At 25.2% G+C, this 15,728-nt stretch overlaps 1 long non-coding RNA gene across 1 annotated transcript; it reads right to left on the bottom strand.

Moving 5' to 3' along the window:
• Nucleotides 1–3,765: 3,765 nt before the first annotated feature.
• Nucleotides 3,766–5,766, bottom strand: LOC149059626 (uncharacterized). Its single transcript, XR_016189857.1, has 2 exons — nt 5,639–5,766; nt 3,766–5,573 (listed from the first exon to the last, which is right to left on the bottom strand). It is a non-coding gene; the product is annotated as an uncharacterized LOC149059626 (long non-coding RNA).
• Between the last annotated feature and the right edge of the window lie 9,962 nt (nt 5,767–15,728).

Consider the following 15,728-nt stretch of genomic DNA (forward strand, 5'->3'; position numbering starts at 1 on the left):
AATTCTTTATTGACTAAATGGAGAATTTATTCAAGAGAAGTTGATAGGTACTTGTGAAATAACATAAGAATATATAAAACTAAACCAATTCTTTACTAAAATAAAAATTTTTTAAGTTATTGATACAATGATACACTAGATCAAATGATCAAATTTAATAAATAATAAAGTACAATGAATATGTAATGATATTACAATAAAAAAATAACATTGATGTAAATAATACATCTAGTGTCTATACATTTTTAAAAGCTTAATAACTATAGATTTTGATGGCTGAATTGTAGATTTAACTATCCTCAATTGTTAGTGTGACAAAAGAGTTTAAACCTTAAAAGGATATTGGATAATTTAATAGTCATAGGCATTGCACTAGCAACAGATTAATAAGTTTGTTAAAATTATAATTTAATACTAGAAATTATGTCTCATTTGGCATATAGCAATCATAGGTTTGTGTATTGAGTAATTACCTCTCGGTATGTTCAAATTTCTTGATGGACATTAGGAATATACATGGTCAAGGTATATTCTTTTCATTTAACATCAAATGTTTCTACTGTCAGATGCTTCATGCTTGAATCAAATATTCAGGAATTTTTTGATGATTAAACTAAAAAAAAAAAAAGAAAAAAACATTAGATATAATGAGAAATATATAACATTAACGTTATGTTGGTATAAACATATACAAATAAAAGTTATTTTATGGGTTGGCACAATAGGATTACTGATCAGACTAAATGATTTTTATTGTGAACTTACAATATTAAATAATACTACAATAATCAACAAGTAAAACAATGTTTAAAAAAAATAATCATTCAAATATATTCATTTATATATGAATGATGTTTCTGTTGTTTAAATTGGAATATTATAGACCTTTTAATATTGCAGCAGAACTATGGTTTAAATCCATCAACATTTTAAATCTACTCTTTCACAAGTTATAGCATAATTATATATAATAATACACCAATTCTTTATTGACTAAATGGAGAATTTATTCAAGAGAAGTTGATAGGTACTTGTGAAATAACATAAGAATATATAAAACTAAAGCAATTCTTTACTAAAATAAATAATTTTTAAGTTATTGATAAATGATGCACTAGATCAAATGATCAAATTTAATAAATAATAAAGTACATTGAATATGAAATGATATTACAATGAAAAAATAACATTGATGTAAATAATACATACAGGGTGATTCTTTTATCAAACAACACTCATTATTTGAAAAAGTATTGACTTTTTTCAAATTTTTTTTTTTTCAAAATTGTAGATTTATGCTGTTCTAGAATTGTATATCTTTTTTATATTTTTCACCCTTATATTTATTAGGTAAACCACTGTCAACTTTTGATTTTCAAATGGTAACCTATACTTAAAATTTCATAATTGAATAAAACTATTTTTTTCATTAATTAATACGTTCAAATTTTCATTTTTCGTTAATCCGTTGATGAGATATTGCTCCTCAAAGTTAGGTGGTTTTGGTAGATAGTTATCGTAATATGTAAATGTGTTATACCTCGTCAGGAGATACCGCAGCTATCAGGATTTTTATGTCCCAGTGCAAAAGATATCACACTTTTCAAATCAGTTCATAAAGTACTTAGAGCCCCTAAATGTATTTTATTATGCCCATTTTGCTGGGAGACACGAAGATCACCCCACGAAGGTGATTACATCAATGGTCAGTGGTCGTAATAATTATTATCAATTATAAAGACCAGAAGTTATAAGTAATAAATTCGATATCGTTCAACCCAAGATATAGCGGCGATAATCTTTGTACCTGATCGCCGATAATACCTACATACAATAACACACAATCATAATATTACTATTATTATTGGTCTGCTTCTGTTTGTAGCTTCGATCACGATCTCACCTCTATTCTATGCTCAAACACACCATAGAATAACATACGGAAATACAGAATTATTTTAGTGTTTAGTCCATAAAAGTTACTGTTGTCCATGGTTTATCATTACAACTAATACAACTGTCTATCATAAAGAAAATACAGTGTTACCAATATGTGTATTTACAAAATAAATAGTAACTTACTGTTTATTTATGTCACAAATAAAATCCCGTTTTTGTTACTCTAGTAGACAGCCTGTACTACAGTTGTAACAACTGTTAACTTTTTTAAATCACTGCTGTAGTGTACAGTAATTTATTTTTCGTTGTCTGTTACTCGTTACTGGTCAGTATAATTTATAGCATGGTGCTATGGCGTCAGCGACCGATACTACCAAGTACTAATTACTTGTGTACTACAGTCTACAGTAGTAAACTTAATAAATTTCACATTTTCACAATAATATTATCATAATAAATAATATTCTGTGCCTTTGTAGTTTTAACGAACTAGCTGATCTAGTTAACTGGAGCTCTAGTTAAATATTTAAATATGTTTAATTTATCAACTTACTTATTTTGTTATTTTCAATAAAATTCCAAGACCAATTTATTAACTTGATGTACATGTGCCTACCAAAAATTCATTCGTTCGTAAGTATAAGAATTCATATTAAATATAAATTTTAACAAACTTTGGTTAAGAATGGAAAAAATGTAACATACATACATAAATATACATGTATGTATTTGTATACAATTTGAATAAAAAATACATGATATTTATATTTTAGCTTATGTTCAAATTGCTTGCCATCTTCAGTTAAACAAAAATGTTTTAATACTTCAGAGGAAGTAGATTTTTTCAATATTGAGTTTTCAATTTTGTTGCAACAATCTCTTATTCTTTGTTTAAGTTCCTCCACACTATTTCATTTTTCTTTATACACTTCATTTTTTAGATGGCCCCAAAAAAAGAAGTCAAGAACACTCAAATCGGGGGAACGAGGTGGCCATTGAATAATGGGGCTGTGAGTTCCAAACCAGTTATTGTCTCCATACATCTTATTGAGGTATGCACGTACAGCCAAGGTATTATGTGCTGGTGCACCATCTTGCTGCCAAATCAAATTCAAGCGCTGTTGAAGTGAAATATTTTCCAATAGTATGGGTATATCATCTTTCAAAAAACCAAGATACTTATTGCCATTAAGATTTTCCTCAAAAAAATATGGACCAATTAAATACTCATCAATAATCCCACACCAAACATTCACACCCCAACGAACTTGCTTAGTTCATTAATTTTAAGATTTTTAAATTAATAATAAAAACAAAAATCTAAACAGTAAGCACTGAATACGACTTCAAACTTATTAATCCTACCATCCTACCATCCTACACACACTATTGGCAAAATTAATTTTAGTTATTTAGGTATTCTATGGTATTATCAAAAGTAATAACCTTTATTCTAAGGTCATTGGTAATAACCAATGATATTTTCAATGATAAATGAGTGCAATAACAATTAATAATAAATGTACAATATATTATATAATAACCATATCTAATAATGGACCTTAATGGCATATTATTAACAATAAATTAACTTAATTTATTTTTTTATACATATAATATACATATAACTGTGTATAGCTTTGGTAGATTTAACTAATACAAAATAATGTGTTAATTATTATTATAGATTTAATATATCTATTTAATGCTGTTTACCATATGGATACTTTGAACATGTAAATGCCTATTAGGATTTAAGTTTTTTAATGATAATTTTGTTTTTTAACAAATCAAATATTGTACCTCTTCTCATATAAAGTATCATTTGAGCACATGCACATTGAATAAAGAAGTTAGACAAGTACATAACACTATGGTATATATGTTTATTACAAATCTGGAAATACAATACTCTGAACTAATTTAATATTAAGTATAAACAACATTTTTTTTTATGTTTACAATTTCAATTTAATACATTTACAATTTCAAATCAAATATTAGTATAATATAAATAATTCACCATACATCGTTTCAATAGTTGTAATATACGTTGTAGGACTAGGTCTTTTTGACCAATCACATGAATTTAATCAATATGTAGCTATTTAAATAAACAATGACATACGTCCAAATATACATATATGGCACTGATCAATTTATTTAATTATATTTTATGTAAAAAAAATCATATTTTCAATGTCGCGAACAGGGTTTGAGACCATTGGCGCAAAAGGGTCTTTAGCACCTCTTGTTTTTTTAGATTTAACCATCATTATTATAGTGAAATACCCTCAATTTAATGTTTTTAAAATATAAAATATTATAGCACCCCACGTTTTAAATTTTTTAATGTATATTTTCTACTTTAATAAGATGCAAGTGATAACCACTAACAAAAACTAGGGAGAGAATAACCATTTTTTAGATTGCTTAATTTTGATTATTTAAATGTTTTTTTAAGCGTTTGATTTGATGATTTTAGGTTCTGTTTAGCCCTGAACCCTGTTCACGACAAAATTCCTCACATATTATACTGATATTATTATGAACCGTTAAACAATTTTACTTTAATAAGCCTAGGACTATGAAAAACCTATTTCAAAATGATGATACAGTTTAATCTAAATGTTCGTTTTGCAGTTAATATGCAAAATATGAGTAAAGATAAAACATGTATTCAAAAAATTAAAACAAACTTTTCAATCACCCCAGGCTTAAAAAGTAAAATTTAAAAATGGTATTAATAATATTCTAACTTGAATTTAGTACTAATTATTATTTGGTTATTTGGTGACAACATCAATCATTGACAGAAATAATTTAGTATTTATCATTATGACATTATACAATGTAGCACAGTAGACTAATGTTTTTGGATGTTTTGATTATTATATCTTTTTTGTTTAAGGGCTTGTCCGTAAAAAGTAAAAATAAAATAATTATTAATCACATAGCCACTTAAAAATTCTTAATTTGATTTAGGACATAATCTACATATTAAACACAAAATAAATATCTATATCTATGTATATTATCTTTTAAGTTGTAATGATTGATGTTGTCACCTAATTTAAATTATTTATAAACTAGCATACAAATTATAAAGCTTTAACATTAGCACAATTTTTAGTTTTCAATACATTTTTTTTTTTCAATCCGAAAATGATTTTTGATGTCTCTCTCCACTTACATTCCTCTTCAACTTTCAGTATGTTCCTATTCTAGTACCTTCAATCACTTGCTTCAGAAATGGAGTTCTAGCCCTTCCTTTTACAGGTTTCCTCCTTATAACGTGTCCGATCCATGCTTTTCTTCTCAATCTTAGCGTACTCCGTATTGATTTTTGATTCTCCTAAATACCTCAAAATTTTTTTATCTTTTCTGTCTATTGAATTTCAGCGTTTTCCAGCAATAATACTTTAAAAGCTTTTATTTTGGCTTTCTCAGTCTTCAGTAGTGTCCCAATATCTGCTCCATATATGTAGATCTACATTCCACACAAAGCCTTTTATAAGTGATTTTCTGTTGTCCAAACTTAATCTATTTGAGGTAAAAGATTTATTTTTTTATAGTAGGCCTGTTTGGCATGCGCTATTCTACATACTGCATCTGTACAACTTTTCTCATCGCTTGTGATTGAATAGGTATGTGAAGTTTAAGTGTTCTTTAAGCTAATGAGATAGATTGTTTTATTAATTTTAATTTTTGCTTGCATTTATCAACTAGTAAAACTTACCAATAGGTACATTGTACAAATGCACTTGCAAAGTATCCAATTCACGTGTGATTAACCAATTTAGGTACTTAAATGTTTAATTAAATTACTAAATAAAATACAATATGTGGTAAATATTATAATTTAAGTATAATATACAAGAACTAATAATATTATAAATTCACCATTAAAATTTAAACATTTAAAATTGTTAAGTATTAACAAATAAAATACTTTATTAGTTATTACTTATTACCGACTCACGATTCAAATATTGTTGTTATGACTTGTCTTATAAAATTTTAACCTAAATTATAACCGTTTATTCACTCAACGTATTGTTGGTATGTGATTTACGTTAACCAGGTATAAGGTTTACTTCCATATCATGTAACCATGGTACCAGACTTTAATCGTCCACAGTGTACAAAACAAATAACAGCTGATCAAAATTAGTTTTACTCACGATTTTACCTAATCGCAAATCAGCCTAATAAACCATATCGTATTACCCGTGTTGTTCTGTCTTCTTATCCGTAGTCCGTCACGGCCATAGACCACGATTTAAGATAGTATCTTAAATCGTGCCATAGACATAATGTTATGTCTATGGTTACGGCGTACTCCATAGATATGGAGGGGGGTCGTCGGGGGTATACGACGTGAGTAGGTATGCCACCACGGCACCACGAGTGACACTAATGGTCCGATTACTTAAAATATGACATCATGACAATAAGTTAATGTAGCGAGTTAGTAGGTACAATTAATATCATTTATCACTATTAGGTATATCTTGGGTTCGAATGATATCGAATTTATTACTTTTAACTTCTGGTCTTTATATTAGATAAGTATTATTATGACCAGTGGGGCGAACTACATTACACCCAGTCAAATGGGTATTATAAAATACATTTAGGGGCACAACTTAAGCTTACTGTACCTACTACTTGAATTGATTTGAAAAGTGTGATATCATTTGCCCTGGGACATAAAAATCCTGATAGCTGCGGTATCTACTGACGAGGTATAAGTGGTATAACACATTTACACACTATAACTATCTCCCAAAACCACCTAACTTTGAGGAGCAATATCTCATCAACGGATTAACGAAAAATGAAAATTAGAACGTATTAATTAATGAAAAAAATAGTTTTATTCAATTATGAAATTTTAAGTATAGGTTACCATTTGAAAATCAAAAGTTGACAGTGGTTTACCTAATAAATATAAGGGTGAAAAATATAAAAAAGATATACAATTCTAGAACAGCATAAATCTACAATTTTGAAAAAAAAAAAATTTGAAAAAAGTCAATACTTTTTCAAATAATGAGTGTTGTTTGATAAAAGAATCACCCTGTATAGTGTCTAAACATTTTTAAAAACTTAATAACTGTAGATTTTGATAGCTGAATTGTAGATTTAACTATCCTCAATTGTTAGTATGACAAAAGAGTTTAAACCTTAAAAGGATATTGGATAATTTAATAGTCATAGGTATTGCACTAGCAACAGATTAATAAGTTTGCTAAAAATATAATTTAATACTAGAAATTATGTCTCATTTGGCATATAGCAATCATAGGTTTGTGTATTGAGTAATTACCTCTCGGTATGTTCAAATTTCTTGATGGACATTAGGAATATACATGGTCAAGGTATAATCTTTTCATTTAACATCAAATGTGTCTACTGTCTTATGCTTCATGTTTGAATCAAATATTCAGGAATTTTTTGATGATTAAACTAAAAAAAAAAAAAGAAAAAAACATTAGATATAATGAGAAATATATAACATTAACTTTATGTTGGTATAAACATATACAAATAAAAGTTATTTTATGGGTTGGCACAATAGGATTACTGATCAGACTAAATGATTTTTATTGTGAACTTACAATATTAAATAATACTACAATAATCAACAAGTAAAACAATGTTTAAAAAAAATAATCATTCAAATATATTCATTTATATATGAATGATGTTTCTGTTGTTTAAATTGGAATATTACAGACCTTTTAAAAATTGCAGCAGAACTATGGTTAAAATCCATCAACATTTTAAATCTTCACTTTCACGGGTTATAGCATAATTATATATAATAATACACCAATTCTTTATTGACTAAATGGAGAATTTATTCAAGAGAAGTTGATAGGTACTTGTGAAAGAACATAAGAATATATAAAACTAAAGCAATTCTTTACTAAAATAAATAATTTTTAAGTTATTGATAAATGATGCACTAGATCAAATGATCTAATTTAATAAAAAATAAAGTACAATGAATATGAAATGATATTACAATGAAAAAATAACATTGATGTAAATAATACATATAGTGTCTAAACATTTTTAAAAACTTAATAACTGTAGATTTTGATAGCTGAATTGTAGATTTAACTATCCTCAATTGTTAGTGTGACAAACGAGTTTAAACCTTAAAAGGATATTGGATAATTTAATAGTTATAGGCATTGCACTAGCAACAGATTAATAAGTTTGTTAAAATTATAATTTAATACTAGAAATTATGTCTCATTTGGCATATAGCAATCATAGGTTTGTGTATTGAGTAATTACCTCTCGATATGTTCAAATTTCTTGATGGACATTAGGAATATACATGGTCAAGGTATATTCTTTTCATTTAACATCAAATGTGTCTACTGTCTGATGCTTCATGTTTGAATCAAATATTTAGGAAATTTTTGATGATTAAACTAAAAAAAAAAAAAAGAAAAAAACATTAGATATAATGAGATATATATAACATTAACGTTATGTTGGTATAAACATATACAAATAAAAGTTATTTTATGGGTAGGCACAATAGGATTACTGATCAGACTAAATGATTTTTATTGTGAACTTACAATATTAAATAATACTACAATAATCAACAAGTAAAACAATGTTTAAAAAAAATAAGCATTCAAATATATTAATTTATATATGAATGATGTTTCTGTTGTTTAAATTGGAATATTATAGACCTTTTAATATTGCAGCAGAACTATGGTTAAAATCCATCAACATTTTAAATCTTCTCTTTCACGGGTTATAGCATAATTATATATAATAATACACCAATTCTTTATTGACTAAATGGATAATTTATTCAAGAGAAGTTGATAGGTACTTGTGAAATAACATAAGAATATATAAAACTAAAGCAATTCTTTACTAAAATAAATAATTTTTAAGTTATTGATAAATGATGCACTAGATCAAATGATCTAATTTAATAAAAAATAAAGTACAATGAATATGAAATGATATTACAATAAAAAAATAACATTGATGTAAATAATACATATAGTGTCTAAACATTTATAAAAACTTAATAACTATAGATTTTGATAGCTGAATTGTAGATTTAGCTATCCTCAATTGTCAGTGTGACAAAAGAGTTTAAACCTTAAAAGGATATTGGATAATTTAATAGTTATAGGCATTGCACTAGCAACAGATTAATAAGTTTGTTAAAATTATAATTTAATACTAGAAATTATGTCTCATTTGGCATATAGCAATCAAAGGTTTGTGTATTGAGTAATTACCTCTCGGTATGTTCAAATTTCTTGATGGACATTAGGAATATACATGGTCAAGGTATAATCTTTTCATTTAACATCAAATGTGTCTTCTGTCTGATGCTTCATGTTTGAATCAAATATTCAGGAATTTTTTTATGATTAAACTAAAAAAAAGAAGAAAAAAGAAAAAACATTAGGTATAATGAGAAATATATAACATTAACGTTATGTTGGTATAAACATATACAAATAAAAGTTATTTTATGAGTTGGCACAATAGGATTACTGATCAGACTAAATGATTTTTATTGTGAACTTACAATATTAAATAATACTACCATAATCAACAAGTAAAACAATGTTTAAAAAAAATATTCATTCAAATATATTCATTTATATATGAATGATGTTTCTGTTGTTTAAATTGGAATATAATAGACCTTTTAATATTGCAGCAGAACTATGGTTAAAATCCATCAACATTTTAAATCTTCTCTTTCACGGGTTATAGCATAATTATATATAATAATACACCAATTCTTTATTGACTAAATGGAGAATTTATTCAAGAAAAGTTGATAGGTACTTGTGAAATAACATAAGAATATATAAAACTAAAGCAATTCTTTACTAAAATAAATAATTTTTAAGTTATTGATAAATGATGCACTAGATCAAATGATCAAATTTAACAAATAATAAAGTACAATGAATATGAAATGATATCACAATAAAAAAATAACATTGATGTAAATAATACATATAGTGTCTAAACATTTTTAAAAACTTAATAACTATAGATTTTGATAGCTGAATTGTAGATTTAACTATCCTCAATTGTTAGTGTGACAAAAGAGTTTAAACCTTAAAAGGATATTGGATAATTTAATAGTTATAGGCATTGCACTAGCAACAGATTAATAAGTTTGTTAAAAATATAATTTAATACTAGAAATTATGTCTCATTTGGTATATAGCAATCATAAGTTTGTGTAATGAGTAATTACCTCTCGGTATGTTCAAATATCTTGATGGACATTAGGAATATACATGGTCAAGGTATAATCTTTTCATTTAACATCAAATGTGTCTACTGTCTGATGCTTCATGTTTGAATCAAATATTCAGGAATTTTTTTATGATTAAACTAAAAAAAAAGAAAAAAGAAAAAAACATTAGGTATAATGAGAAATATATAACATTAACGTTATGTTGGTATAAACATATACAAATAAAAGTTATTTTATGAGTTGGCACAATAGGATTACTGATCAGACTAAATGATTTTTATTGTGAACTTACAATATTAAATAATACTAGAATAATCAACAAGTAAAACAATGTTTAAAAAAAATAATCATTCAAATATATTCATTTATATATGAATGATGTTTCTGTTGTTTAAATTGGAATATTATAGACCTTTTAATATTGCAGCAGAACTATGGTTTAAATCCATCAACATTTTAAATCTTCTCTTTCACGGGTTATAGCATAATTATATATAATAATACACCAATTCATTATTGACTAAATGGAGAATTTATTCAAGAAAAGTTGATAGGTACTTGTGAAATAACATAACAATATATAAAACTAAAGCAATTCTTTACTAAAATAAATAATTTTTAAGTTATTGATAAATGATGCACTAGATCAAATGATGAAATTTAATAAATAATAAAGTACAATGAATATGAAATGATATCACAATAAAAAAATAACATTGATGTAAATAATACATCTAGTGTCTATACAGTTTTAAAAACTTAATAACTATAGATTTTGATAGCTGAATTGCAGATTTAACTATCCTCAATTGTTAGTGTGACAAAAGAGTTTAAACCTTAAAAGGATATTGGATAATTTAATAGTCAAAGGGATTGCACTAGCAACAGATTAATAAGTTTGTTAAAAATATAATATAATACTAGAAATTATGTCTCATTTGGTATATAGCAATCATAGGTTTGTGTAATGAGTAATTACCTCTCGGTATGTTCAAATTTCTTGATGGACATTAGGAATATACATGGTCAAGGTATAATCTTTTCATTTAACATCAAATGTGTCTACTGTCTGATGCTTCATGTTTGAATCAAATATTCAGGAATTTTTTGATGATTAAACTAAAAAAAAAGAAAAAAGAAAAAAACATTAGATATAATGAGAAATATATAACATTAACGTTATGTTGGTATAAACATATACAAATCAAAGTTATTTGATGGGTTGGCACAATAGGATTACTGATCAGACTAAATTATTTTTATTGTGAACTTACAATATTAAACAATACTACAATAATCAACAAGTAAAACAATGTTTAAAAAAAATAATCATTCAAATATATTCATTTATATATGAATGATGTTTCTGTTGTTTAAATTGGAATATTATAGACCTTTTAAAAATTGCAGCAGAACTATGGTTAAAATCCATCAACATTTTAAATCTTCTCTTTCACGGGTTATAGCATAATTATATATAATAATACACCAATTCTTTATTGACTAAATGGAGAATTTATTCAATAAAAGTTGATAGGTACTTGTGAAATAACATAAGAATATATAAAACTAAAGCAATTCTTTACTAAAATAAATAATTTTTAAGTTATTGATAAATGATGCACTAGATCAAATGATCAAATTTAATAAATACTAAAGTACAATGAATATGAAATGATATTACAATAAAAAAATAACATTGATGTAAATAATACATCTAGTGTCTATACATTTTTAAAAACTTAATAACTATAGATTTTGATGGCTGAATTGTAGATTAAACTATCCTCAATTGTTAGTGTGACAAAAGAGTTTAAACCTTAAAAGGATATTGGATAATTTAATAGTTATAGGCATTGCTCTAGCAACAGATTAATAAGTTTGTTAAAAATATAATTTAATACTAGAAATTATGTCTCATTTGGTATATAGCAATCATAGGTTTGTGTAATGAGTAATTACCTCTCGGTATGTTCAAATTTCTTGATGGACATTAGGAATATACATGGTCAAGGTATAATCTTTTCATTTAACATCAAATGTGTCTACTGTCTGATGCTTCATGTTTGAATCAAATATTCAGGAATTTTTGTGATTATTAAACTAAAAAAAAAGATAAAAGAAAAAAACATTAGATATAATGAGAAATATATAACATTAACGTTATGTTGGTATAAACATATACAAATAAAAGTTATTTTATGAGTTGGCACAATAGGATTACTGATCAGACTAAATGATTTTTATTGTGAACTTACAATATTAAATAATACTACAATAATCAACAAGTAAAACAATGGTTAAAAAAAATTATTATTCAAATATATTCATTTATATATGAATGATGTTTCTGTTGTTTAAATTGGAATATTATAGACCTTTTAATATTGCAGCAGAACTATGGTTAAAATCCATCAACATTTTAAATCTTCTCTTTCACGGGTTATAGCATAATTATATATAATAATACACCAATTCTTTATTGACTAAATAGAGAATTTATTCAAGAAAAGTTGATAGGTACTTGTGAAATAACATAAGAATATATAAAACTAAAGCAATTCTTTACTAAAATAAATAATTTTTAAGTTATTGATAAATGATGCACTAGATCAAATGATGAAATTTAATAAATAATAAAGTACAATGAATATGAAATGATATTACAATAAAAAAATAACATTGATGTAAATAATACATCTAGTGTCTAAACATTTTTAAAAACTTAATAACTATAGATTTTGATAGCTGAATTGTAGATTTAACTATCCTCAATTGTTAGTGTGACAAAAGAGTTTAAACCTTAAAAGGATATTGGATAATTTAATAGTCATAGGCATTGCACTAGCAACAGATTAATAAGTTTGTTAAAAATATAATATAATACTAGAAATTATGTCTCATTTGGTATATAGCAATCATAGGTTTGTGTAATGAGTAATTACCTCTCGGTATGTTCAAATTTCTTGATGGACATTAGGAATATACATGGTCAAGGTATAATCTTTTCATTTAACATCAAATGTGTCTACTGTCTGATGCTTCATGTTTGAATCAAATATTCAGGAATTTTTTGATGATTAAACTAAAAAAAAAGAAAAAAGAAAAAAACATTAGATATAATGAGAAATATATAACATTAACGTTATGTTGGTATAAACATATACAAATCAAAGTTATTTGATGGGTTGGCACAATAGGATTACTGATCAGACTAAATTATTTTTATTGTGAACTTACAATATTAAATAATACTAGAATAATCAACAAGTAAAACAATGTTTAAAAAAAATAATCATTCAAATATATTCATTTATATATGAATGATGTTTCTGTTGTTTAAATTGGAATATTATAGACCTTTTAATATTGCAGCAGAACTATGGTTTAAATCCATCAACATTTTAAATCTTCTCTTTCACGGGTTATAGCATAATTATATATAATAATACACCAATACTTTATTGATTAAATAAAGAATTTATTCAAGAAAAGTTGATAGGTACTTGTGAAATAACTTAAGAATATATAAAACTAAAGCAATTCTTTACTAAAATAAATAATTTTTAAGTTATTGATACAATGATGCACTAGATCAAATGATCAAATTTAATAAATAATAAAGTACAATAAATATGTAATGATATTACAATAAAAAAATAACATTGATGTAAATAATACATCTAGTGTCTATACATTTTTAAAAACTTAATAACTATAGATTTTGATGGCTGAATTGTAGATTTAACTATCCTCAATTTTTAGTGTGACAAAAGAGTTTAAACCTTAAAAGGATATTGGATAATTTAATAGTCATAGGCATTGCACTAGCAACAGATTAATAAGTTTGTTAAAAATATAATTTAATACTAGAAATTATGTCTCATTTGGTATATAGCAATCATAGGTTTGTGTAATGAGTAATTACCTCTCGGTATGTTCAAATTTCTTGATGGACATTCGGAATATACATGGTCAAGGTATAATCTTTTCATTTAACATCAAATGTGTCTTCTGTTTGATGCTTCATGTTTGAATCAAATATACAGGAATTTTTGTGATTATTAAACTAAAAATAAAGAAAAAAGAAAAAAACATTAGATATAATGAGAAATATATAATATTAACGTTATGTTGGTATAAACATATACAAATAAAAGTTATTTTATGAGTTGGCACAATAGGATTACTAATCAGACTAAATGATTTTTATTGTGAACTTACAATATTAAATAATACTACAATAATCAACAAGTAAAACAATGTTTAAAAAAAATGATCATTCAAATATATTCATTTGTATATGAATGATGTTTTTGTTGTTTAAATTGGAATATTATAGACCTTTTCATATTGCAGCAGAACTATGGTTAAAACCCATCAACATTTTAAATCTTCTCTTTGATGAAATAGATTATGAAATTAATGACAATATTATTGAGAACGAAACTGGCCTAGAGAACAGAACAGAAACAAGTTCTGATGAGTCTGACATTGATGATATAAGGTAGAATATATGATTTTAATAAAATATCTCGGTAGATTATTGATGATTACAAGTTATTAGTTTTTCAAATAAATTTAATATGTGCATATTACTTAACTTACTATAAAAAAAAATATATACAATTATAATTGTACATATTATATTTAATGCATTTAAAATAATTTAATGGAACTCTCTTATCTATTATGTTTTTTGTCTAATGAAAATTAAACTTATTTAATTTATCTAAAAAATTATAAAATACTTTTATGTATTAAATACAAGGCTGGGCAAGTTAACGATTTTTTTTAACTCGTTATGTTAAGTTATTTTAAAATAATAAAGTTAAGTATATTATGTTTTTATCTATAAAATAGTTTTATCCATATTTTCAGTAATAGTATTGATCCTGATTCAACTTCTCAAGTAATGAAGATCAAATTTTTGAGTTACTTAATGAAGATATTGAAAACATTGATATACAGTTTGAACAGTCTGAACGAATAATAAATGATGTTGAATTACAAGAGATTGGTGATACTTCAATTTTTACTAGTAAATAGATAACATGTAGTTTTAATAATACATTTCAATGTTACAAATGTAATTTGATAGAATTAAAGATCAATACAAACCTACATTTCTTTTAAATCTTTTATTGTAGATATCCGCTGTGTTGCACACACTCTCCAATTGGCTGTATTGGATAGTTTTAAAGATAATACAATTCAGAAATTATTAAATAAAGTTAGAGCTTTGGTTCAGAAGTTACGTAATCAAAATTATGTATATTTAATCAAAAATGAAAAATTAAAAACACCTATACTAGACTGTTTGACACGCTGGAATTCTACTTATGATATGCTGGAAAGGTTGCAATATTTGAAAGATTTTATTCAAAAAATGTCAGTTAATGACAAAACGTTAAAAAAAGTTGCCCTAAGTTACCATGATTGGCAACAAGTTGAAACAATTTCAAAAACACTATTACCTGCAAAAGTATGTTCAAAAAAACTGCAAACTGAACAGTTAACTATGACAGATTTTTATGGGGCATGGATTTCC

The sequence above is a fragment of the Diuraphis noxia genome, unplaced genomic scaffold (assembly GCF_037042655.1).
Source record: "Diuraphis noxia isolate RWA-SAM2 unplaced genomic scaffold, SU_Dnox_SAM2 contig0001, whole genome shotgun sequence".
Lineage (NCBI taxonomy): Eukaryota > Metazoa > Arthropoda > Insecta > Hemiptera > Aphididae > Diuraphis > Diuraphis noxia.